This window comes from Protopterus annectens, chromosome 4.part0 (genome assembly GCF_019279795.1).
Source record: "Protopterus annectens isolate FY-2018-M chromosome 4.part0, PAN1.0, whole genome shotgun sequence".
Lineage (NCBI taxonomy): Eukaryota > Metazoa > Chordata > Ceratodontiformes > Protopteridae > Protopterus > Protopterus annectens.
The window spans coordinates 588,493,929-588,519,345 of NC_056733.1; the positions used below are offsets into that span (position 1 = coordinate 588,493,929).

At 38.0% G+C, this 25,417-nt stretch overlaps 1 protein-coding gene across 1 annotated transcript in view; it reads left to right on the forward strand.

Moving 5' to 3' along the window:
- DHX37 (DEAH-box helicase 37) overlaps positions 1-25,417 on the forward strand; it is a 1,097,190-nt gene that overhangs the window by 201,249 nt on the left and 870,524 nt on the right. The gene's annotated exons all lie outside the window — the stretch shown is intronic.

Consider the following 25,417-nt stretch of genomic DNA (forward strand, 5'->3'; position numbering starts at 1 on the left):
TTTCCTGTAATTCCAAAGTCACAGATGCTCACCCCATAAGGCAAGTGTGGACCGAACCACACAGTCTTGTTATAGGTGACTCCATTGTAAGACGTAATGGTTTTGCCTCTTACTAGACTGAGCAAGGAAAGAGTGACAGTTAGTTGCTTGTATCCTGCCAGGATCCATCAGATCACACATGCTCTTAAGTCCTTGAATAACAAGTACAAATGTGACACTGTCATAGTTCATGCTGGTGTCATTGACTGGTGGTGTACCTCTCTGGACTGTATGAAGAGAGAAGTGATGACACTCTCAGACTGTGTCCAAGGCAGGTATGAGCCTAGCATTCTACCTTCTCTGGGGATGATGCCACAATATGAGCAAAAAATATAGACTTAAATAATTGGCTTAGTTTTTGTGTCTTTCAAAGGGCGTCCAGTATTTGTCATCCTGGAAGGATATGATTAACAGACCATGCTACGTCGCCAAGGATGGTCTGCATCTTTCCTCTGTAGGGTTTTGATTAGTGGCAAAGATATTGCCTAAAAAAGGCACTATGGGAGGAGCAATGCCAACCTGATAAATCTACCAACATAACAAAACAAGCAAATGAAAATATGAATATCACTGATCAATATTAGGAACCTTAACAAGAAACTCCACTCCCTACAAGCCATTTTCACACTGGAGGACATTGATGTCTGTGTGGTGATTGAGACAGCTATGCAGTGCTTTAATGTCTTCCACACATTTAGACCAGCTACTGCGCAGGAGAGGAAAAATGTGAGCGTGTCTCAATCTACATCCAGAATTTTATTTATTTATTTTATTTAACATTTGTTTACTGGGAAAGTCCGACTTGGAATGAAGCCAGTTTTCAGGGGAGACTCTCATCAGGGCTGGTAAAGCAGCATGATGTACTACAGCCTCATCATGTCCAAAGGTCCTGGGCCATATATTAGCTAGCTGTAGAACTCTCTCTACAACAAAAGAAAGCCATAATTCCTGTCTACAGGGACTAGACTCGCTCAGTATTAAACCAACCCATCCAAAACTTTCTTCCCTAATTTAAAAAGAAAATCTTGGGGGGGTAGCCTCTGTCCTAAAACATTTGTGTAAGTTTGCCAAGTTCTAATTTAAAGACCAAATCATCTGAACTCATCCTGGCTGCACGTACGAGTTGGCCTTTAAAAATATTTTTCTTAGTATGTCTTGGATGGCAGCTGTTAAAATCCAAATAACTATTTGAAATGTGTAAACGTAAAATAAAGGCAAATACCACCACAGATGTGGTGGAGTTATTTACATCAGTTCCACACAGAGAGGGCTTAGAACTGTTTCTCGGAGCCATATTTCAGCTTACAACTTTGAGGAGTACATTAGTTTTAACTTTGTAACACAAGTTATGCAGATAATTTTATACAACGATTTTATTACATTTGAAGAAGAATATTTTAGACAGGTGAAGGGTGTGGTTATGGACGTAAACTTACATGTTTCAGGAAAGAGGCTACCCCCAAGATTTTATTTTTAAACTAGGGAAGGAAGTTTTGGATGGGTAGGGTACAAAGTACAAACCCCTTTTAGGAGATGAAGTAGGTTTACCAGCAGTGACAACACAAAGGGCCACTAAGTCTTTTACAAACTCAATGATAGTTCACTTTGGGGAATGAGGCAGAGATATTTAAGAGATTGTGCTGTTCAAATGTAGTTTGGGCTTCATTCATATTTTGAGAGAGAAACCCACCCTTATTTATAAAACAGGTCACAACCTAAAATATTTGGTTGAACATCCCAAAATAATTAATAGTACCACCTGTAAGGAGACCATGCATTGTGGGGCTTGTAAATATTGTAGGTTTATTCTGCAAAGTAGCTCGATCATGATGGGTAATCCACAGCAGTGTATAACTTTGATGGTAGGAAACTGCAATAGCAGTGGATTAGTATACATAGCGGTTAGCCAGGCATGTAATTTCTTCTGCATTCGCAAAACTGAAAGACAGCTATGTAGAAGAATATAGGAATGTGTTTATGCCATTCAAAACAAGAGTATTAACAGCGTGTTATATAAGCATACACTGACTTGCAAGTAATTCACTAAGTTTCTGTTTGGTATAGTGGACATTATTAAAAAAGACACAAGTGGTGGTCACTTGGAGAATGAAATTGAGAGAAGGGAACTCCTCTCAGCTTAGATTGAAAGCCCCTGTACTTCCTGGTATTAATGAATATGTTTCAGTTGCTCCCATTTTAAAAATTGAAGCTGCAAAATTATAAAATATAAAATGTTTTTTTTCTTTTTTATTTCTATTTTTATCTTTCTGTGTTAGCCTATTTTATTCACAAATTCTGCTTACGTAAGCTTAGTTTTTAGCTCAATTGATGTTTATTAGCTGTTTTTTAAGTGTGTTTTTCTAAGATGGTTTATAGCTTTCAGGGGCATGTTTTGAGTGGTGTGTCACATGGTATTAATTGCTTTGTATAAAACACTCTTTACTTGGTTCTGATGAAGTCCCATGTTGGAAGCGACGAAAGCGCTTGACTGTTTTATTAAATTCCTTTTTTTGTCTTTGTGGTTACAAAACTTTGTTCTTTAGTATATCTTAGCATGTGTTTGCCCACTGTGTGTGCCTCTGGTTTTCTTAGTCTTAATCTTTTGGCTGCATGGATTCATGCTGATTTTGGTTTCTAATAAGTTATTGTATCCTTTCGGAAGTCATTTACCGCAGGGAATTACCACATTGACAATACTCCCCTAAGAGTTGACCCACTTATTTGGGATCTGGAAACTTGATTGTGCAGTGCTATCTATATCTTTTGACCAACGTGTCTGCTGTTGTAAGAAAGTTGTTTTGTATTGCACAAGCTTATAACAAAGGAATTGTGTTGAGATCAAGGGATGTTATCATCCCTGTTTACTTAACTCTCATTAGGAATTCATGGAATCTAATGCCCTCTTTCACATGTATCTGTCCAGACACATCCAACAATTGGAAAGGACACAAAGATACCCTACTAAAAGGATACAAGTCCTAAACAACATGTCCTACATGGACTGACTGAAAACTTTGTCACTATATTTGATAATTTACAGACTGCTAAGAGGTGACCTCTGTCTAGCATACAAAGCACCCTTCAACCCATTACTTACAGATTTATTGCACATCAAATGAAATGGCTTCAGAAGTACTCAGTCTAGGGATCTAAACCTCTTCTGCAACATCAACAGAATGGTTTGGGGGGACAGGTATATCTAGCAGAGTGTACTGTTGCTTTGGCTCAGACTTCCCATCCACATAAAACAAGTTTGTCCATGCCCATTTTCAAGCACAGCTTAGATCTGTGGATGGGAAACAGAAATTTTACACCAAGACTGACCCTGTACTAGCAGTAGGGCAGCTAGGCTAGTACTTGCCTGTGAATCTATATTGGTAAGATGCTCACCTCATTAGCATAAGGTACAGGGTTTGATTCTAATCTATGGTTACTGTGTAGGTTTAAAATGTACCTTCAGGGTACTTAGCCTAGCATTCACCTGTGAACATGTGAATGGCTTGAGTTTTTAATGAACACTTGTCTAAAACTGACTGATATAACTGAAATTCCTTCATTATTTCATTGCATTTATTTGAATAAGGGAGTATGACTCCATAGTGCTCCTTCAGGTTAAATTATTGTTTAGGAATCATTATACAGAAGTGATAAAAATTCATTGTGCATTAAGTCTTGTATTCTGAATGTGTGATCATTTCCTCTGGGGTGTTTTTCCCCAGTACTGGTAAATGACCAGTAATCTTGTCTGTAGCTTCATAACTTTAGAGCCATTTTCAGCTGATGCTACTCAAAATAATGGAGACCTACTAGGTAGAAACTTTTTTTAGAATTCTTTCTAGAAAAAAATGAGCCCTTTCCTGTCCAGCAATGCTATACTGCATTGGCCTTTTATTTGAAGGGCACCAGTGGAAGACCTATTGGGCTAAGCATTTGGAATTATTTTATGGTTCGTTGGCATAGTACATTGCTTTGTACATTCTTTTAAAGCTGTGGTATGGATTCCTAAAGCTGCTGCCATGCTTTGTGGAACAATTCTTTTGAAGTTTTCCATTTACATTTGAAAACTGTTAGCTTGTGCACGTAGTCATTTGCATACGTAATGTGGACACCATCTTACCGTTGAATGATTGCTGCCAAAGTTAATTGTATGCATTTTATGTCCATAAGGTTGTTTTTTTTTTTAATTGTATTAATGTTTTTCTTACTACTAGGGTTCTACCTTTGGAAGTCGCAAAATAATGGACAACAGTTACCCATCTTTCTCCACTCCTTGCCCAACCTTTTTCTAGACTTTATAAGACCTTGTTTCACTCTTGTTGTATATTCTTGTCACAGCAGCTGAATATGTTTTGCTTTGATTGTTTTTTTTTCTCCTAACTGCTGTCAGACACGACTATATTATGTTCAAGCTTTGCTTGTTCTACAAGCACCATCTGTAGGTGGTGACTTTACAAATTCCGGTGTTCTGTGTGGCAAACAGGGTACCAGAGTTTGCAGAGAGAGATCCAAATTATCAGATCAACCTTCATTTTTATGGACTATTTAGAAAAAGAAGCAAAAACAGGTTGATTACAGTCTTGAGGCCTTGCAAAATCATTTTAGTTTAAAGTTCCCAGTCATCACGATGAGCTGACAACTTTTAAGTTGAATTTGTTAGCTTTTGTTACTGTTTAAGCTGTAAGAATCCATTATGAGTTAACTTTACAGTCACCTACTAACATATCTGCCCTTTTCAGTGGGCTGCACATGCTGCATTACCAGTACTTTATTTTTCTTTATCCTCTAGGAAAGTCTGTTATAGTTTTCGTACAGAATGTTCTGTGTACTATAGATGTCTTCCTATATCACTGTTGCAGTGTTTTTTATAATAGGGATCTCCTACCAAGGATAGCCCAACATCTGACCAATGCACCAAAGCCTTTAGATCTTGTATGCGCTGCAGGTCACACTTATGCTCCCCATACAGGACATGGGGCATAAAGATGATGTACGGATGCAGTTATCCAAAACTTCTTTGCTGTCAGTCCAAATGCCATCATTGCTCATCGGTCTGAAAACCCTTTTGCTGTGCTGAATACCTAACCATCAGATAAGTGCCCTGTTGGCTTTTTTTCCTTCGGTCTTTTTTTTTTTTTTTTTAACCTAGAGTTCATGTCATCCAAAAAGGGAAAATATCAGTGTGGGAGGCAGATTCCTCATAAGGATCATCATAGACAACGTTTCGTTTTTTTGTCTGAGAGCTTCCCATGACCATTTGTCCTGTAGCATTTGCAAAACATTTGTGCCTAAGACTGTTAGAAGCTGGTTGTCTTCCTTGGGCCTCTGTCTTGAGAATCAGAGGCTTAAACTGTTAGCCCAAGGTAGCATGGCGAAATCTTCTAAACCTGAGGAATCATTAAGCAAGAAGATGGCCAAGTAATCTCAGCCAGATTCTTTGCTTGTGCAGCCTCCATTGGACATTTCTCTAGAAGGTTATGATAGTTTTGTAAGCCATCCTGTGTCTGTTGTATTCCTCTGCCGTAACCCCATCGGAGGCCAACATGGATCCTTCCTTACGCATGTCCTCTAAAGCTTTGCAGGCATCTCCTGGACATCGAGGGGGGACTGCAGTTGATTCACAGAAGGCCGTAGAGGGATTCTGCAAATTCTGATCAGGGAAAGAGGTTCCTGGTACTCGTATTGAATCTCATCAAGGGTCGGAACCTCTGGTGTTTTTTAGGGCTGACATCCCTACCAAGATAAAGCAGAAGACTAAGCATATTTCTGTACACCCAGATCATCAGAGGGAATGGCAGGAGTTTACTCAGGGTGTGTTTAATGCCTTAATGGCCTTCTCTGCCTACTCCCCCCTTGGACTTTTAGTCCTTCCAAATGGGCTAGGAAACCTGATTCAGAGTCTGATAATTGCTCCCTTTCTTACTCTTCCCAGATGACTTTGCGTTTAGCTTATGGTTCTGATGATGTCTTGCATGTCTTAATGGAAGAGATTTTATGTCTGGTGGCATGCTCATAACGAGGATCCCTTTTCAGTGGGGTGTCTCTCTTGTTCACTCCTATTTGTGTGAGTTGCTCCAGTCTGGCTTGGCCTATTCTTCTGTAAAGGTTCATTAGTCATGGCTCTGATGAAGAAGTGTCTGAGTCCTAAGTCTGCTTTTGAGGAATTGTCTTTTGGAAGCCCTATAGCAAGAATGATGGAATACTTAGTGGGATTCTTAAGTGTCTGATACATAGAAAAGGTATTATGAGCTGCATCAGGTGGGCACTCCTAATGATCCTGCAGTACCTCCTGTGTTAGCTGTTTTATTAGACACCTTTATAGTTTTTTTGTCTCTTGATTCTCAGCCTGCTGCTCCAGAGAAACCGGACAGGTTCTGTAAGGTTCCTGAATATTGTCAATTCTTATTTAAGTGTCCTGCTGACCCTGCTGTGGTATCGGTCTCCTCTGACAAGCCTTCTAAACTTTTGCCCTTTTCCAGGCTTCTGCATTCAGATAAGAGTAGTAGGGCAATGGAAAGAACTGGTAAGGAAGTTTATACTGCTTCTACTTTGGCCTTTTGGGCCATCCGTTACCACACTCACTTGACTAGATATGCTCTGGCTTTGATTGCCCAGGCTTGTCAGTTTATTTTCGACCTCCCTGATTCTGAAGCAAAATCTTCTGCTCTGTCTATTTTGGGTTGTACATCTCAGGTGGCTCATCACTCTATCAAGTGTAGCTCTGATGCTGCTGCCCTTGAGTTTGTCATGAGGCATTATTCTTGGCTTTGCCTGCAGACTTTAACTGAAGACATTAAGACCAAATTGCCGGATGCTCCTTTGGATAATAAAAATCTCTTTGGGACTGCTGCTGCTGATATATTTAAGTCTCTTCAGAAAAAAAATAAAGCTTTGCAGGATCTTAAAAACAAATTTTTGTGTCCCCTGTCCCTAAATTTCAGAGGAACTGTCCTCCTAGGTCTGCTTTTATTTTTAGGCAGCCTCATCAGGCCACCAAAGACAGGAATGGTGGTAGACGAGCTCTTCCTAAGTCTTCTTAGGCTTGTGTGGCTCAGAAGCCTCCTTTATCTTACAAGTCTGATTCTTATATTCATCCTGTCCCTCCTTCACAAGTAGGAAACTATTTTTACTCCAAGATGTTCTTGGTTCTTTCAAAGGAGGGCACTACCTGTTTTGGATCTCTGCTTGCTCACACCTTTCTGAAGGTTCCTGCTTTTCGAGTGCTTACTCATTAAACCTGGTTTCCTCTTGTAATTTCCCAAGCTTTTCTGGTGTCCTTGGATCCAAAGGATGCTTGCCTTCATATTCCTATTCATCATCTTTTCAGGAGGTTTTAACATTTCTCTGTTTCTTCCTGTTTACTGCCCTAAGGGTAGGCACAAAATGCATAGCGCCAGTGATTGCCATTTGCAGGCTCTAAGGCATTCAGATTTTCCTTATCTAGATGACCTACTGTTTCACATGCCTTCTTCCCAGTTGCCTGTTACAGGATCTGGAGTTCACTATATTTCTCCTCCAGAGTCTGGAGTTCACTATCAACTTTCAAAAGTCTGTCCTGACTCCCTCTTAGAATAATATATATCTGGGGTGCAGGATTCAGACAATGCCAATGTTGGCTGCTCTTCCAGCTCCAAAATTCTGTCCATGACAACTTTTTCAGTTTCTTCTTTTGCCTGCTATTCCAGCCAGAGAATTTCTTCAAGCCCTGGGATTCATGGCCTGTCTTATTTCAATGTTCCTTCTTGCTGACTGCACATACAAAAACTTCAGTGGTACCTCTAGTCAGTTTGGCTTCATCATTGCCACCATCTGGATTTGAGTGTGCCTCTCTTTCCTTGTCTAAAGCAGGAATTTGAGTGGTGGCTTCAACAGCGTTTACCCAACCCAGACCTGCCCTTTCAGCCTCTGGTTACTTCTCAAGAACTATTCACCTATGCTTCAGACATGGAGTGGGGGACTTCCTGTGGTTATCTGAAAGTTCAAAGTCTTTGCCCCCCCCCCCCCACCATTAGAAGTCAGACCATATCAACATGAAAGAGGTGAGAGCTGTGATTCTGGCTTTTCACCCCATGGTCTCTCCAGGCCCTCTGAAAGGTTTACATGGACTACACCACATTGATTTGGAATGTCAACAACAGGGGGGCACAAAGTCTTACCTTCTCTGCTGTTTGGCTCTTCAGGCTTGGGATCCGGCTCTCAGTTATCAGTTAACTCTTCAGGCAGTGTATATTCCCACGGAGCACAACCTAGTTGGCAGACTGCTTGAGCAGGTCCAAAACAGAGGCTCACAAATGGATGCTTCACAAAGGTGTGTTTCTGGACATAGTCCATTGATGGGGTATTCCTCAGGTAGATCTTTTTGCCTCCTCTTTGAACAGGCAGCTTCTTTTTTTTCTGTTCCAGAGTGCCATGTAATTTAGTGTGGAGGATGGATGTCCTTCCTTTTCCTTGGAAGGGGATGTTTTTCTATGTCTTCCCTTCCCCTGCTTCCAAGAGTCCTTCTGAAGATTCAGAGGGAGTCTCCAAAGTCTTATTAGTGACTCCCTTTTGGTCAAGGCAGCACTGCTTCCCACTCCTAGTGCATCTGTCTAGGGGCAGTCATCACAGGTTACCTCACTGTTGGATCTCTTCATATAGGACAAGGGGTTACTCATCCATCTTCACTTGTCCACTCTTTATCTGACACTGCGGGTGATGGAGTTTTGATCCCTTTTAGATACCTCTTTTCTGAGGACATGCTTAGGGTTTTACAGGAGGCAAGAAAACCCGTAACCAGAAAGTCTCGTATGTTCAAATGGAAGATATTTTCTGTCTGGTACCATGCCCATAACCAGGACCATTTTTCAGTGGGGGGTTCCTGTGGTTCACTCCTATTTATGTGGGTTGCTGCAGTCTGGATTGACCTGTTCTTGTAAAGGCCCATTTGTCAGCTTTTTCTGCCTGTCTGCCCTTGAATCCTCATTTGGCTTCTTACTTTGAGATCAAACAGTTTCTTAAAAACATCCTGCATCTTAGGCCCCCAAGGAAAGCCTCTTCCTCTTCCTTGGGACCTTAATTTTGTTTCAGAAAAATTGACCCAAGCTCCTGTTGAGCCTACATATTCAGCTTCTCTGCAGCATTGTACCTGGAAGACTGTCTTACTACTTGCTCTTACTTCCGCTTAGAAGGTTTCTGAGCTTCAGGCCCTTATGGCCATCCCCCTTTTTTGTTTTTTTTCACAGAGACAAGTTGATACTTTATACTCATCCTTCTTTTATGCCCAATGTGGTTATTGAGTTGTCTTTGAATCAGTTTGACCCCCTTCTTTTTTCCTTCTCAGTCTACTAGTGAGAAAGTCCTATATACCTTGGATTTGCACAGATGGCTCCGGTATTTTTTGGATAAAAACTAAGGCCATTCACTAATCTGACCAGCTTTTTATTTCTTTTCATTCCAGGACATTGGGTTTGGCTGTTTCTAAGCAAACTGTCTCATTTTGTATATCTAAGATAATTTCTTTTTGTTATTTTGTTCTTGGCAAATTCATAGATTCATAGACTGTTACTAGGCTAATGACCCTTGGGGGCCTTTCTAAGCCTAGAGAGTTTTCCCAGATGAATAAGGATGTCCTGTATCCAAATAGGACATTGACAGCCTGGCACTTTAAGCTACCTTTGTCCATAAGGGACATGGGTGCCAGGCCCGGTATAAATTTCCTATTCCCTTTGCACTGGTCTAGGTTGCACTTAAACCAAGTAATAGACAAACTCAGCTTCACATGGATGAGAAGCCTGTTCCATAGGAGGGGCAGTCTCTGGGATCCATACCTGTCTCTCCAGCATGTTCTGTTTAAGTTGCAAACAAAATTCAGGTCCCTAGACCTTGTATTTCTGGTACTCTTTGACTTACAAATATGTAGGAGATTCATAAGTGTGGAGTTTGCAGATACTTGTAAGCTAGGCATAGATCACCCCTCAGCAGTTTATATGAGACTGAGTACAGGGAAAGGACTCTAAGACACTCTGCATATGGCAGGTTTGTTATGCCTTGTATTCTTGTTTCTTTTTTTTTTAAACAATTTTTTATTAAGTTTTAACAATACAAGACTCACACTCAGAAATACGTTAAAGAAACTGTGTGTGGAAAAAAAAGAAAATACTTTTACAAATAAGTATAACAACTAAAGTATGTACATCGGTAATAAACAAATTAAAAACAAGTAATCTCCGTGGTATCCCCGAAGTCTCAAAACAACCCACTAAAGTGTAGTGGGTCTAAAAACAAAACAGTGTAAGAAACTTCTCTGTGTGGAAGATTTTCAGTCCATATATTTCTAGTTAATCACTGTATATTAATCAGATCAAACAATAGTAGTAGAAGTAGAGAAAGTAAACTTGTCAAGTCAGAAAGTAATAATAGAAAATATATAATTCTACAGCATTGCTAAGTATTCGAAAGTAATCCAAGCAAGGCAGGTAGTCTGTTTCCAGTCAAGTGGAGGTTCCCTTACTGAAGCCACAGCCATTTACCTTGATTACTTGCTGAAACCTCTAGCAGAAAAGAATAAGTCATACATAAGAGATTCAATGGATTTTTTGAAGAAAATAAAAAACATTACAGTGGAAGCTGACAGTATTTTGGTAACTATTGATGTGGAATCCTTGTACACAGTGCTCCCTCACAATTACCTTATAACAGCAGCTATGTAGTCTTTTAAGAAACATAATCAGGGTACACAGGCACAACTGCAAAAGTTAAGCAAGCTCATTAATCTTGTACTGGACTTCAATTTCTTTACTTTTAATGGCAAACACTACAAACAAAAAACTGGTATAGTAATGGGGGCTGCCATGGCTCCCAGCATAGCTAACATAGCCCTGGGCAAATGGGAGGAGGACTTTGTTTTAAACAACACAGACTACATGCAGCATATCACATGCTATTTACGTTTTATTGACTATGTCTTTATTGTGTGGGAAGGTGACACCTTGCAGCTTGGAAATTTTATCACTTACCTCAATCAAACAACCCCCTTCCTGAAGTTTGCCTCTTCCCATAGCTGTACTTCAACCACTTTCTTAGATATGCAGATTTCCAAGGACACCAACAGTAACAGAATCACCACTGATCTATTCAGAAAACCAATGAGGGTTAACTTATTACTCCACAGTAAAAGTCTACATCCTACAAAAACCAAGTATAATGTAGTGAAATCCCAAGGCTATAGATTAGCTCGAATTACCACAGAGATGGAACCATTTTGAGAAACCTGAACAACTTAGAGAATGATTTTCTAGTGAGAGGCTATGAAGGTCAGATGTTAAAAAACATCCTGGAACCCATTATAGAACTGAAAAGGACTGAAGCACCTTCACTCAACCTCCCCAGTAGAAAAATGTTAAGGAATCCCACAGAGAATAACAAATGCAAAAATAGCTGCATCCTGACATTCACTTTGGATTATCACAGTGTCAAAAATATTATTGAAGAAAACTGGGGCATTGTCACAGGAAACCCTTTTCTGATTAACATCTTAGGTGAAGCCCCATCATTTGTTTATAGGAAGGCCAGGAATATTAGAAGTTTTGTTGAATTTAAACCTAGACCATGTGAGAAAAGCACTAAAAGATGTGAAACTAATTGTACATTTTGTATATTTATACAGCAAGGTGATAGTTTTTATTGCTATTATTTAAAGAAGATCATTAAAACCAGTGCAGGGGGTGACTGTAACACTAAAAAAGTAATTTACAGGGCACAGTGCAATGAATGTGATACATTCTATGTGGGCAAGACTGTAAATAAACTCAAGCGAAGGATTCCATGTCATCTGTCAGAAATCCGCTCTGGATGTAAAAATAATGCACTAGCCAAAAACCTTTCTCTTCATAAAAGACACACAGGTTTTAAGTTCCAGATCCTGGATCGCATAGACATGGGTGATCTTGAAGGAGACATCCCGAATATTCTGGAGAAACATGAACTCATGCGGCAATTAAAGCTGAACTCTTTTAGAAAGCCTGGACTAAACTACTACTGTTCAATTAAAAGTGCACTGGAACTTAGAAAATTGCCACATTGTTTACATGACTAATTGTATTTTATTTTATTTTTTTTCTACAAATTGGTTTTAAATACCATTTTAAATCATTTGAAATTTAAGTGTATATTTTGTTTCCATCATCATACATATATTTTTTTTATTTTTATTTTTTCTGGTTCTCTTTTTTTCCACTTTATTCAAAATGATGGTAATAACAATGCTAACTAATTATACAATTATATAGGTTTTTAGGGTTCCTGTACACAGACCTGAAGAAGTCTAGAAGGACGAAAGCGATCTGTGTTAACAATAGGTTATGAAAATAGAAACTGATTTTTACATGCCAAATGTATATGTATATATAATTTTTGATCGCAAAATGAACTAAGGTTGATATATTTCCAGCCATGTAGTATATTGCCTTGTATAAAATCACAGACTTAATAATCTACTTAATAATTTGGTTAAATAAGATGTACCATTAAAGTACATTAGGGCTATATATTATTATGACAGCTACTAGGTAGGGCAGGACCAGCTCGAATGTCATACTGATGGGGGAAGGGATGTGAATTTAACATATGTACCAATAACACTTTGTTTTACAGCACAATCAACCACTCCCATGCCTGATAAAAAGTATATATATATATATATATATATATATATATATATATATATATATATATATATATATATATTTAGAAAGCTTGTGAGGAAATTATTACTCTATTTTTATATTTCTATTTTTGTTTTACTTGGATCGCTTGTCTGTGTACTTAATAAAGGATTTTCGACTGGAAACAGACTGCCTGCCTTGCTTGGATTACTTTCGAATACTTAGTAATGCTGTAGAATTATATATTTTCTATTATTACTTTTTGACTTGACGAGTTTACCTTCGCTACTTCTACTACTATTGTCTGATCTGATTAATATACAGTGATTAACTAGAAATATATGGACTGAAAATCTTCCACACAGAGAAGTTTTATACTGTTTTGTTTAATAAACAAATTAACAATCTACTTAAAATAATTGACAATACACATAGGAATTGTGTAGGTTGCATTCTAGTAAAATTTTTAGATTCAACCACAGATTATAAGAGTAAGATATTCTAATAGTTTTAGATTTAATAGTCATTGTTTCTAGTTGATATAGTTCAGCAAGAACATTCTTGAATTCTATAAATGAAGGAGAAGATTTAGATTTCCAATTTCTGGTTATGATTTTTTTAGCAACTGTCAAAATAGACCATAAAAAAGGATGCTTAATTCTTCTGACACATTTAGGAATCAGAGTGTTAAATAAAGTCAAAGATTTAGGTAAAACAAGTATATCAGAGAACAGGATTTGAAGTAAATTATTAATATTATTGCAGTATTGTTCCAAAGCTATATAGTCATAGAAGATATGTGCCTAATCTGCTTTGGTCTCTTATTTAAATTTCCAACACATTATCTTTTCTTTACTAATCAGTTTTAGTTTATGGGGTATATAAAATACTCTGTTGAGAAATTTCCATGAGTATAATCTCCATTTAAGTGAGGATGTAGTTTGGATGATTCCAGAATTATGTTCTTATCATTGGAAGGTGGGTTATTATTAATTAAGCTAAAGTAATTCCAATAATTATCTGATATACTTTTTATTTCCTTGTTGATTATTCTGTAAATTCTTGAAAGGCTACACTCATTTAATGTACCTTTGAGTGAGGCTGGTTAAAATTTTTATTAGTTTGGGTAGTGGTGTTCTTGAGTTTAGTGGAATATAATTGATTTCATCTGTCATGAATTGTTTAAATGTTTGGAGCTGTAACCATAAATGTTCTTCGTGCTTCACTGTTGCAGTCATCACATTTGGGTTATCTGTCTGCAGGTAGCCTTCAGTCGACCTGAATAGCAGAGTCTTGGGATTTCTGCGTTGGATGCTGTCGCTTCTTCCATGATGTCAGGTCGTCAGGGGTATAAAACATGTAGCCGATGCCATTACATCCGTCTTTCTTGCCGGGCGGTTACCGAAGGAGTAGTAGTTCACTAGTGCCGGACGGCCGACTCCTGAAATTTTCATTTTCGAGTTTCAGACCTAAAGTCTTCTGACAAGATAAGTACCCCATTGGGGATCCTTTTTTCTTGCTCTAACCAATGTCAGAAAAAATTGTCTTGCCTGTGGAAAGCAAATATCTCATAGAGATTTTCATTCTTACTGTGTCACCTGTCTAGGCCCAGACCACGACGTCCCTCGCTGTCGGTTTTGTGCATTGTTCAACACTCAAACTATTCGTCGTTGGGAAATTTTTGTAGCTAAATTATTTTGCTCTCGAACTCCGTACTCCGAAATGGCTTCAATAAGCCATCCAACTACCGATCTTCCAAAAAATTTTAAGGATAAAGACAGTGACAGACTGCATAGGTCCAAAACTGCCAGTGATGCTACCGTTAAGCTAGTCTGCCGGTACTCAGTGAGGCGCTTTCACAGCCCCTGATACCCACTTCTGCAGATTCGCAGGCCTCTACTGAGACCCATTCAGTATGCCGCGAGATGCTTCTTCGTCTGTGGAACCTGCGGATGTCTTCACCTTGGATGGGTCCAGAGCTGCTTTTAAGGCACCGGCTTCTGAGGGTGTATTCAGGCCTTCCGATTTTCATGTTAAACTGATGACTTTGTTTCAAGCCAAAAATACCTAATTTCTCAGGCCTAAAGTGCGCACTACGCCTTGGAAACAGACCAAAGCAAATTCTCAGGCCCACATGCCACAAAAACAAATTAGAATGGCTGAAGACCTTATTACCTTAATTAGGGGAAGCCAGCCTTCCCCCTCAGAGACCTAGAACTGATTTTCTTTCTGATTCTTCTCATCAGGAATCTGATATCTCTGTTCCTTCCGACTGCCAGGACATTCCCTTATCCACCTATGAGGATTCTGATGCAGAGGATTCCATTCCCTCTGCTTACCCTCCAGAAGATTTTTCTTTTGGTGAAACCCTGCATACCCTTAGAGAGCATTTCCGCTGGGAGAGCCAGGACTACTCTCAGTCCAAAAAGATTCTCAGGGAATTTTTAAACCTGCCTCAGCACAGACCTCTAGCTATCACTCCTGTTCTGGAGATTGTAGATTATGTTTTCTTGGAATCCAGCCTTACCCCAGATACTTTGCCTCCAGCCCCCAGGAAACCTGACAGGTACTATAGAGTAACTGATTCCCACAAATTCCTTTTCAAGAATTCTACTGCGGATCCCGAGACCATTTCCCAAGGACCTAAAGGCATTAAAGCTACTACTGCCAAAAATCCTACCCCTTCGGGCAGGGATTCTAGGGCTTTAGACAGATGGGGTAAAGAAGGTTTACACATCTGCTACTCTGGCCATTAGGGCTTTAAATTGCCAGTTTCATATGTTAAAGTATCAGCAGCATATCATGGAACTAATTAAACAGAAAATGGTGTTGATTCCTGACTGTGCAGAACACAAAGATTTACAAGATTTAATGCATTCTACTAACCAAGTTGGTAAACATACTTTGCAATGTGGGTTTGATGCCTTAGAAGCATCTTGCAGAGCTGCTGTCACTGGGTCTGTTCTTAGAAGGCATGCTTGGCTTAAGGAGCAAAACTTGCCAGATCATGTCAAAGCAAAATTACTGGATGCACCCTTAAACCAAGAGCGCCTATTTGGCAATAAAGCAGAAGTCGTCCTCAAAAGGATGGAGGAGAAAGCTAAATCTATGCAAACTGTTAAAGATTTCTTACAAGTACAGCCACCTAGATTCAGTAGGCATTGGCCTTCGAAGAACTGGTCCTTTCCAGTCCCTTCCAGGCCTTCTCAGTCCAAACCCAGGAGCAGCAGACCACCAAGACTTCGGTCTCAGGTTATGCACAGATCTAAGCAGTGGGGTGCTCCCACATCCAAAACAGGGAATAGTAAACCACCACCCTATGGTAAAATTGCACAATGACTTATCCTTAACTCTTCCAAGCCTTGCCCAAGTACTTGCACCTTTAGGAGGAAAACTTGTCCTGCATGCAAAAAACTGGGAATACATTACCCAAGACAAATGGGTTTTAAACCTTGTTTCCCTAGGATACCGATTCCACTTCCACTCACCCCAGCCCTAAGTGGATGGGCAGACCTCCCCCCAAACCAGTGGGCGGAGGCCCAAAAGCAAGTACTTTCTCTCCTCAGCATCAAGGCTATTCAACCTGTCCCAGCAGAACAGTGGGGGCAAGGCTTTTATTCCAGACTGTTTCTGGTTACCAGAAAAGAAAACTCCTGGCGTTCTATCCTGGATCTGTTTATGCTCAACACCTTTCTGGTGGCTCTAAAATTCAAAGTGCTAACTCTCCAACAGCTTCTTCCTATGCTAGCCAAGGATTCCTGGCTTGCAACCCTAGACTTAAAAGAAGGTTATCTGCACATCCCCATAAGGGAATCTTGCAGGAAGTACCTACGCTTCAGAGCAGGCTCTATGCACTATCAGTTCTTTGCACTTCTGTTTGGCTTATCTACTGCACCCAGGGTATTCACAAAGTGCCTAGCTCCAGCCATTGCATTTTGCAGGCAGAAAAGTATTCAGATTTACCCATACTTGGACAATTGCCTGATTCAGGCAATAAGTCAGGACTTGCTATTGCAGCACCTGGCATTTGTAAAGAGACTTCTAACTTCACTGGGGTACATCATCAATGAAAATAAATCACACCTAGTATCCTGCCAACAGATGGTATTTTTGGCAGCAAGCTTGGCATTCCTCACTCCAGAGAAACATATTTATTTGACAAACTACTTCAGTCTACTGGCCACCAAAACCCAGCTATCTGCAAGAAAAATACTGCAAGCCCTGGGGTTCATGGCCTTTTGCATTCTGTTAATTCCATATGCAAGACTGCATATGAGGAAACTTCAGTGGTACCTAAAAAGTCTGTGGTGTCAACATTCTCAGGACCTGGAAACAATGATTCCTGTCATTCCTTGCCTAAGGACAGAGTTCCTTTGGTGGGCAGAGGCCTGCAACCACAACAAGGGACTGTCTTTCACTCTACCCCCCCCTGCTGCCCAAACCCTAACAACAGACGCATCAGACTATGCATGGGGGGCTCACATGGCAGGGCAGTGCATTCAGGGCAGATGGAACCCAAAACAGATGCATCTGCGTATCAATCAAAAAGAAATGTTAGCTGTACAGAATGCTCTGACAGCCTTCAAAGGCCTTATTCTTCCAGAACAACTATTGGTAAAGACGGACAACACCACAGTTATGTGGTACATAAACAAGCAGGGGGAACCCATTCCTACCCACTCTGCATGCTAGCCATGTCTCTGTGGAACACAGCCTTGAGCTACCAAGTACACCTACAAGCACAATTCCTGCCAGGCAAACTAAATTCACTGGCAGATGACGTAAGCAGAAATCTCATGGACCCACATGAGTGGTAACTGGAACCCAAAATATTCAAACTTTTGAGGGACAGGTGGGGGACACCAGAGGTGGACCTGTTTGCTTCCCCTCAGAACTATCAATTGAACAAGTACTGCACCAGAACTCCCCACAGCCAAGCTTGTAAAGTGGATGCCCTGTCCTTAACCTGGGAAAGCCTCTCAGTCTATGCCTTTCCCCCTCTTCCTTTCCTCTTGAAGGTTCTACTAAAGCTCAAACCGGACAAGCTAAGGACAATCCTGATTGCACGCCAGCACTGGTAACCTCTTTTGCACAGTCTGACAGTGCTACAACCATGGCAGCTGCCTCAGACTCCCTCCCTGCTTTCTCAGCAGGCAGGCCAGATTCTGCACCCTCCGCTACAGACAATGAACCTTGCAGCCTGGCTGATCACCTGAACTCATCACCAACAACCCTCAGTAAGCAGGTGCTGGATGTCATTCTTGAGGCAAGGAGGCCTAGTACTAGAAAATCCTATTCAGAAAAGTGGAAAAGATACTGTTCTTGTACAATATCAGGGGATGGACACAACTGTGCCCAGCTTATGTCATATACTAGACTACTTAACAGAAATGCTCCACAAGGGCCTATCCTTCAGAAATGCTCCACAAGGGCCTATCCTTCTCTTCAATTAAGATTCGTGCCTCTGCCATCTCAGCTCATTATAATACTGAGCTACCCCTCTTCTCTCATCCTGTGGTAAAACAGTTCCTTAGAGGAGCCAAAAATTTAAGACCCCCCCAGGAGAGCTTCCACTCTAGCCTGGGACCTTAACTTTGTATTGGAAAAACTCACACTGCCAGCCTTTGAACCGGCTGCTACAGCAGAGTTAAAATTCCTCTCATGGAAAACAGCTTTACTTCTAGCCATCACTTCAGCAAGAAGAGTGTCTGAACTGCAGGCCCTTATGACAGTGGAACCCTTCATTATCTTCCATGCGGACAGGGTTTCCCTCAGTACTAACCCATCCTTTATGCCCAAGGTGGTGTCTAGTGTGGCTTTAAACCAGTCCATTCACTTGCCAACTTTTTTCCCTAATCCTCAGAATAAAGGGGAAAGGATACTGCATTCCCTGGATGTGCACAGGCAGCTTAGATTCTATCTGGACAGGACTAAGCCTTTCAGAAAATCTGACCAGCTGCTAGTCAGCTTTGCTGCAGGGGAAGAGGGCAAGGCCATTTCAAAGCAAACCATTTCTAAATGGATAGCACACTGCATCCATTTCTGCTACAAACACCATGGAAAGCCTACCCCACAGGGGATAAGAACACATTCCACTAGGGCTACATCTACCTTTACTGTATTTCTCAGGGGAGTCCCTACCAGGGACATCTTGGAAGCTGCAACCTGGAGCTCTGTACACACCTTCACCAAGCATTAACACTTGCCTATCTTTTCTAAATCCAGAGCAGGATTTGCCACAGCAGTCTTATAGGGCCTGATTGCCAACCCTAAGGCTTCTTAACTACCTCCACCCTTCCTTAGCTTTGGGAATCAACCCAAATGTGATGACTGCAACAGTGAAACACGAAGAACATAGTACAGTTGTGTACACTTACCATAAATGTAGATGTTCATGTATATTCACTGTTGCAGTCCTGGTTACCCTCCCTCCAGCCCCCTGACTTGTCTTTGCTTTTACCTTTCCTTTTTGGTTTGGCATGTCTTATGCCATGTGTATTTGCTTTTTGTTGGTGGTGTTCCACACCATATAATAGCTTCCTATTTTGGGGTACATGACATCTGGGGCAAGAAAAACTGATGTAATTGCGTCGGCTGTATGTTTTATACCCCTGATGACCTGACATCATGGAAGAAGCGGCAGCATCTGACGCAGAAATCCCAAGACTCTGGTATTCAGGTCGGCTGAGGGCTACCTGCAGGCAGATAACCCAGATGTGATTACTGCAACAGTGAATACACGAACATCTGCATTTATGGTAAGTGTGCACAACTGTACTGTGTTTGTTTAGATCGTATTTTATTGTTGGGCATTCTAAAGAGATTAATTTATCTCCTTCCAAAAACTGATACCAAAAAATAAGATTCTTATCCTTAAGCAGAATGTCAGAAAATTTTCAGGTTGAAATAAGATCTTTTGTATAGGCAATAGGGAACATTGTAAAATTCCAATATTTGTAATTTAAATTTTTAATTATAACATTTTGATAGTCCTTTAATAGATCTTTCATGTAGTAAGGACAATTGTTTGGGAATATGTTTAACATGAAATTATTTTTTGAACTCCAAATAAATGGATTGTTCAAAATTAAGAGTTTATTAGAGTTAGACTTTTCATAAGTGTTAAAGCAGAGGGTTTCTTGGATTTTTTTCCATCTAGCTGAATAATGTTCATTAATTAGTAGAGAGAAGATCTTAAACGCAGATGATGTAGAATGTGATTCTATATCGGGCAACCCTATTCATTCTAGAGACCAATCTTTCATATGATGTATAACAGCTATTTGAATCCCACAAAAACTTCAAGATCATCCTGTTAAATTATTTTATCAATGTTTTTGGTGGCATTAATGATGTGGATTGTATAACAGAATATCTTGGGCAGTATGATCATTTTAAAAATCGAAAGTTTCTCATCCATTGTAAACAGAAATTGATTCAATTTGGTTATTAGGTTTCATATAGAAGAAATGCAATTATTATAATTTGATCTTATGTCATTTATATTATTAGTTAATATAATGCCTAAGTAAGTCAAATAATTTGTTTTGACCAAATAATTAATAAACTTTTGATCCCAAAATTTAGTGTTTGAGTTTATGTAAAGTATTTTTGTTTTATTATCATTAAAAATTAAACCAGAATTCTTTTGAAAATGTTCCATAACATCAACAATATTTTGTAACGTTTCATGTGTTCCATTGACAGTAAGGAGAATGTCATCAGCAAACATTTGAAGGTACTTCAGATTTTAAATTAAAACCCTTTATGTAAGGGCTCATCCTTATACAATTGGCTAAAGGTTCCATGTTAAGAGTAGAGTTTAGTTCCTCTGTTTATCAATATATTTTGAGAGATATGAGAACCAACCTTTATATATTTCTGACTTCCTTTATAAAGATTTGTTATAAATTGTATGAATCTGTTAGAAAAATTAAATATTTCTTATGTATAAAAAAGGTAGTCCCAGTTAACCGAATTATAAGTGCAGTTCATGTCCAAACCTAGAAGAGTTAAATTTTTCTTTGAATTAAAATCATGATGTATAACTGTTAGCACTCTCTTAATACTGTCATATGTGTTTCTATTCAGGATAAATCCTGTTTGATCTTCATTTAGAAATGGAAGGGATTTTTTTCATCTGTTACATTATAAAATACTCATATCTATTTATGCTATGTTCAATAAAGAGCTTGGTCTATATGAGGAACATCTGGAAGGGTCTTTATCCATCTTTTTAATATGGGAGATATAAGAGTGCATTTCCATGAGGGAGGTATATTAATTTAATCTTGACATTGTGAAAAAAAAACTTGATGTAGTAAGGTTAGAGCTTCTTTGGGTATTATTTTATAGATTTCCAGAATAATTCCATCATTACCCGGCCTTGTTTTGTTTTAAAATGTTAATTTAGTGTTTGATTTCTGACACTGAGATTGGCTTATGTAGAGCATTAATCTGTAGTTCTGTTCGTTTATTTGTGGTGTATATTTTAATAAAAGATCTTACCAGATCTTTAGAATCTAATGTAACAGAGCACTGTTTAATTTTGTTGAAATTTTCTTTGACCTCAATTAGAATATCTCCTGTTTCAGCTACTTTCTTTTTTTATCTGAATAGATCTCTTTAATATGGTAAAACTTGCTAAATCTGTTGGTCTTTATAGCCAATTTATTTAATGCCTTAGAGTTGGTAGACAACTTTATGAATTTAAATCTCTCAAAACTAATCTTAGTCTTATGATTCAAAATTTCTAAACATTTACTATTCAGAGTCTTAATTTCTTCAATCTTATTAGTTTTGTTTATTTGGTTATGTAGTTTTAGCTTATCAGTTTTCTCTTGAAGAGTGTGTAATTCCTTTTCCCACTATTTTTCTATTAATATACCAACTTATTTTCCCATAAAGATATGCTTTTAAAGCATCCCAGACATATGTATGGGCACTAATGTACTTTAACTTAGGTTATTAACAGATTAGAGATATAAACTCAATTCTGGATTGTGTACCATGTCTATTAGAGAAATGTGTGTAAAAAAGAGAGTCTGGATCAGCAAAATCATTGAGGTCTTTAATATGATATACGTCAGCAAATTCAGTTAGATTTTTTGCTGATAATGATACTCTTTTCTTGCTAAGAGCAGTTGAGTCTTTTTCATTGACTATACAATTAAAATCTCCTGTTATGATAATAATTCCTTTAGATAATTGTACTATTTGGTTTAAGTGTTTGTGTGAAATCCAATCCCAGGAATCCAGTATATGTTGATTAAATTATATATTTTCCTATTAAGTTCCAGTGTAACAGTACAAAGCACACCTTTATCATCATTAAATGTAGCTATTATTTTAGTATAGGGTAAAGGATTGTTCCATACTATTGTAACACCCCTTTTTTCTGATGATGATGAGAGCTGGATACTACTGAATATTTTTTTATTACTAAGTCTATTTATGTCATCCTTTAAGAGATGTGTTTCTTGCAAAAATACATCATTAGGATTAAAGGGTTTCAGATATTTATATAAACTTCCCCTCTTGCAATTATTGTTTAACCCATTAACGTTCATTGATTGACACTTTGAGTGACATGAGTAACAATGTTTTGGGCTCACCTGGGTGATGATCATTGATACATTGATTTTATGAACAACAGTTGTTATACCAATAATATTAAGATAGGTTTTGTAGAATCCGTGGTCTAAAAAAAAGTGTAGCAAAAACATTTATCATTTTTATTTTTAAATCCAGACACTGAATAAGAACAAAATTTAACTATGTACAAAGATATGAAAAATCTGTAAGTCCTTGCCCCTTTCATGGAGTTTAGAGAAACTCCCAACTTAAACAGGAAACCTGTTTAAGTTAGCCAACCTACCACCAAAAACAGTTGAATCCCCCCCACTACTCAAAATTATAAAGATTTTCGTTTTGAAATAGAACATATTGATATAGGTATTCCATGTATCCTATAATTTACAGACAAAATATTTAATAGATACTATTATTTTTCAGATTACAATAAATTATTTTAATATCTATAGGTTGTCACGTTATATGTAAGACAGCAAAGTGAAAACAATATGAAATGATGTTACCAAATAGAAATCAAATGAACTTAAATGGAAATTGAGAAAGTTTTACTTTTGGTTTCCTCTTTAATGCTGTCTAACGCTCCCATGTATCATTTTGAGTCAGAATGTAGTAATGACATATGTAATTATATATTAACAAATTTTCACACACATATATACACACACACAAGATCCAAGGTGAGGCATTAATTGTAGATCACTTATCTTGTACTAAGCCTCACATTTTAAAATCTAGGTTCACAAGCTACTTCAAGAGTATTTCTTTATAAGAATAGACAGTAAGCTGATTAGAAAGGTGTATGAACATTTTAAGCATAATATAACTTTTATGGTAAAAGTGAAAAAGAAGCTTGAATTGGAGATATACAATTCAGAGAGCTGTATAGCAATACACAGTTTTATGCAGTTCTACTTAATGTTAAATTATTGCATTAAAAACATAGGTTATATTCTCAGTTTACTGTAAATGTCAAAATAAAAGTCATTGCCCTATATTACTTAATGCATTTTTTGTTTATATACAGCTAATGATAGCAGTTAAGTCAATGTCTGCAATATTTCAAGGTTGTTAATAAATATGAGATCAACATTAACTAAAAAAATGTTAAATAGTTAACATAGAAATAAAATGTATACAAAAAACTCAATAGAAATCTTAAACTTGTTTTTTAATATAAGTACAAGATTGATTTAATACTGCCACCAAATGGCCAAACTTAAAAATTGCAGGTAAATATGCTTTTGCATCAGATTACTTTTGAAGACAAAGAAATGAGGGTCCATGTATGTTAAAAAAAAAATTCGAATACTTTAGGCTGTGTATGACTAACAAGACTCCGTGACAGTGACATTAAAAACACCTCACAGAAATGATCGTTTGTTCTGTTCTAAGTATAGTACTGTTTTTATCTTGTCTATTAGAAAGTACATATTTTAAATGTAGGCATTTAATTAGCAAGGGCAACTAATAACAATTAAGTCAGCAGTAAAACAATAGTTGCTATTTATTTTTCCTCTTCCACCTTCCTTTCTTCTTATAGTCTTTCTCCTCCTCATATTTACAATAAAATGAGTGTTTAGGCATATACTCTGACAACAGGAGAAAGAAGAGGGATATCTGAATTATTATATTGACTCCTTACCTGAATTCAGCAAAAGGAGCTGTTCAAGAATAAAAATTAGTGGACTAAAACCGCAAATACATTGTCCAACAGCATGTGTGGAAATAGGGACACATTTATTTGAATCCTGTATGTCTCTTTTAGTAAAATGTACTGAAATGTTAGCTTTTAAATGATTTAACAGGCATAAACAGAGTTACGCTGTTTGCGTTTGTGTTCCATCCTGTTCCTGCTTTGTGAGGTCAAAGGTTGGATTTCCTCATCCACTTGATCGCTAAAACCTAGTGAAGCAGCGAGCACTGAAATGGCTCGAGATCAGTTCCTTGGAACTAAAAAGGTGAGTTTAATAGCGGGAACTGCCTCGGAAAGAGCTTCATATATTGAAAGACGTCTCAAAAGCCGAAGGCTTTCTTTTCAATGTTAAAATACGTACACTTGTGTGAGAACCGTTGATCCAAAAATAAACAGAGTCAAATAAGGCAGTTAAACATGTTTCAATAAAATCAACACGTGTGTGACAGACAAATGCATACCCAAAATAAAAGAACCAATCCAAGGGAACAAATAGACCGAGGTCCTGTGTGTATATATATATATATATGTGTGTGTGTATATATATATATATATATATATATATATATATATATATATATATATATATATAAAACAAAAATAATCAAGTTCAAACTAATTTATCTCTAGGTAGTTGTTTCAACAAACTGTGGAATCTGGAGACACAGGTATGCAAGTTCCTATGTGTATCCATTTCCCATCCTTTAATGCACAAAGCAGGACAGTCCAAAACATATCCTCTCAATAAATTCCAGGTGCTTTATTAGCTCAAAATGAAAAGAGGAGAAATGAAAAAGAAAAAACAAACACATTTTGCTTGGTTAAGATGGTTATTTATCTTTCAGCTGATTTCCAACTGGTATTCTCTGCAATTATTTTCAGGGAGATGTTTGACCATTCCATATCCTCTAGTTTATCTAAAATGTTGTTTGTTTTTACAAATGTTACTGCAGAGTCCAAATCATCAAATATTTTTATGCCATCAATAAGAAACAATTTCAGTCTGCCTGGGAATAAGAGGTGTACTTTTATCTGATTTTTCTTTAGTTCTTTAATTAAAGGCTGAAAAAGTTTTCTTTTAGAAATAACAGCATTTGAATAGTCATTATCAAAGCATATAATATTGTCTTTTATTTTTATGGGTGATTTGACCCAGGCAGTTTTCAAAACTAATTCTTTATCTTATGTAGACATAAATCTCACTATTGCTGATCTAGATTATTATTTTTTTGAAGATGTAACAAGTGATTTGTGAGCCCTTTCATGAAAGGCTTCTGGAAGGTCTAAAACAGATGGAAACCAAGAAGTTTAAAAACTCACCATTTTTCCTTCTATGTTTTCTGGTAGACCAAAAATCCTCAAGTTCTACGAGATCCGTTTTCTAGATCTTCATATTTATTCTGGAGTGCTGTGTTTTGCTTTAATAAAAATTTAGTATTATTTTCTCCCTCCT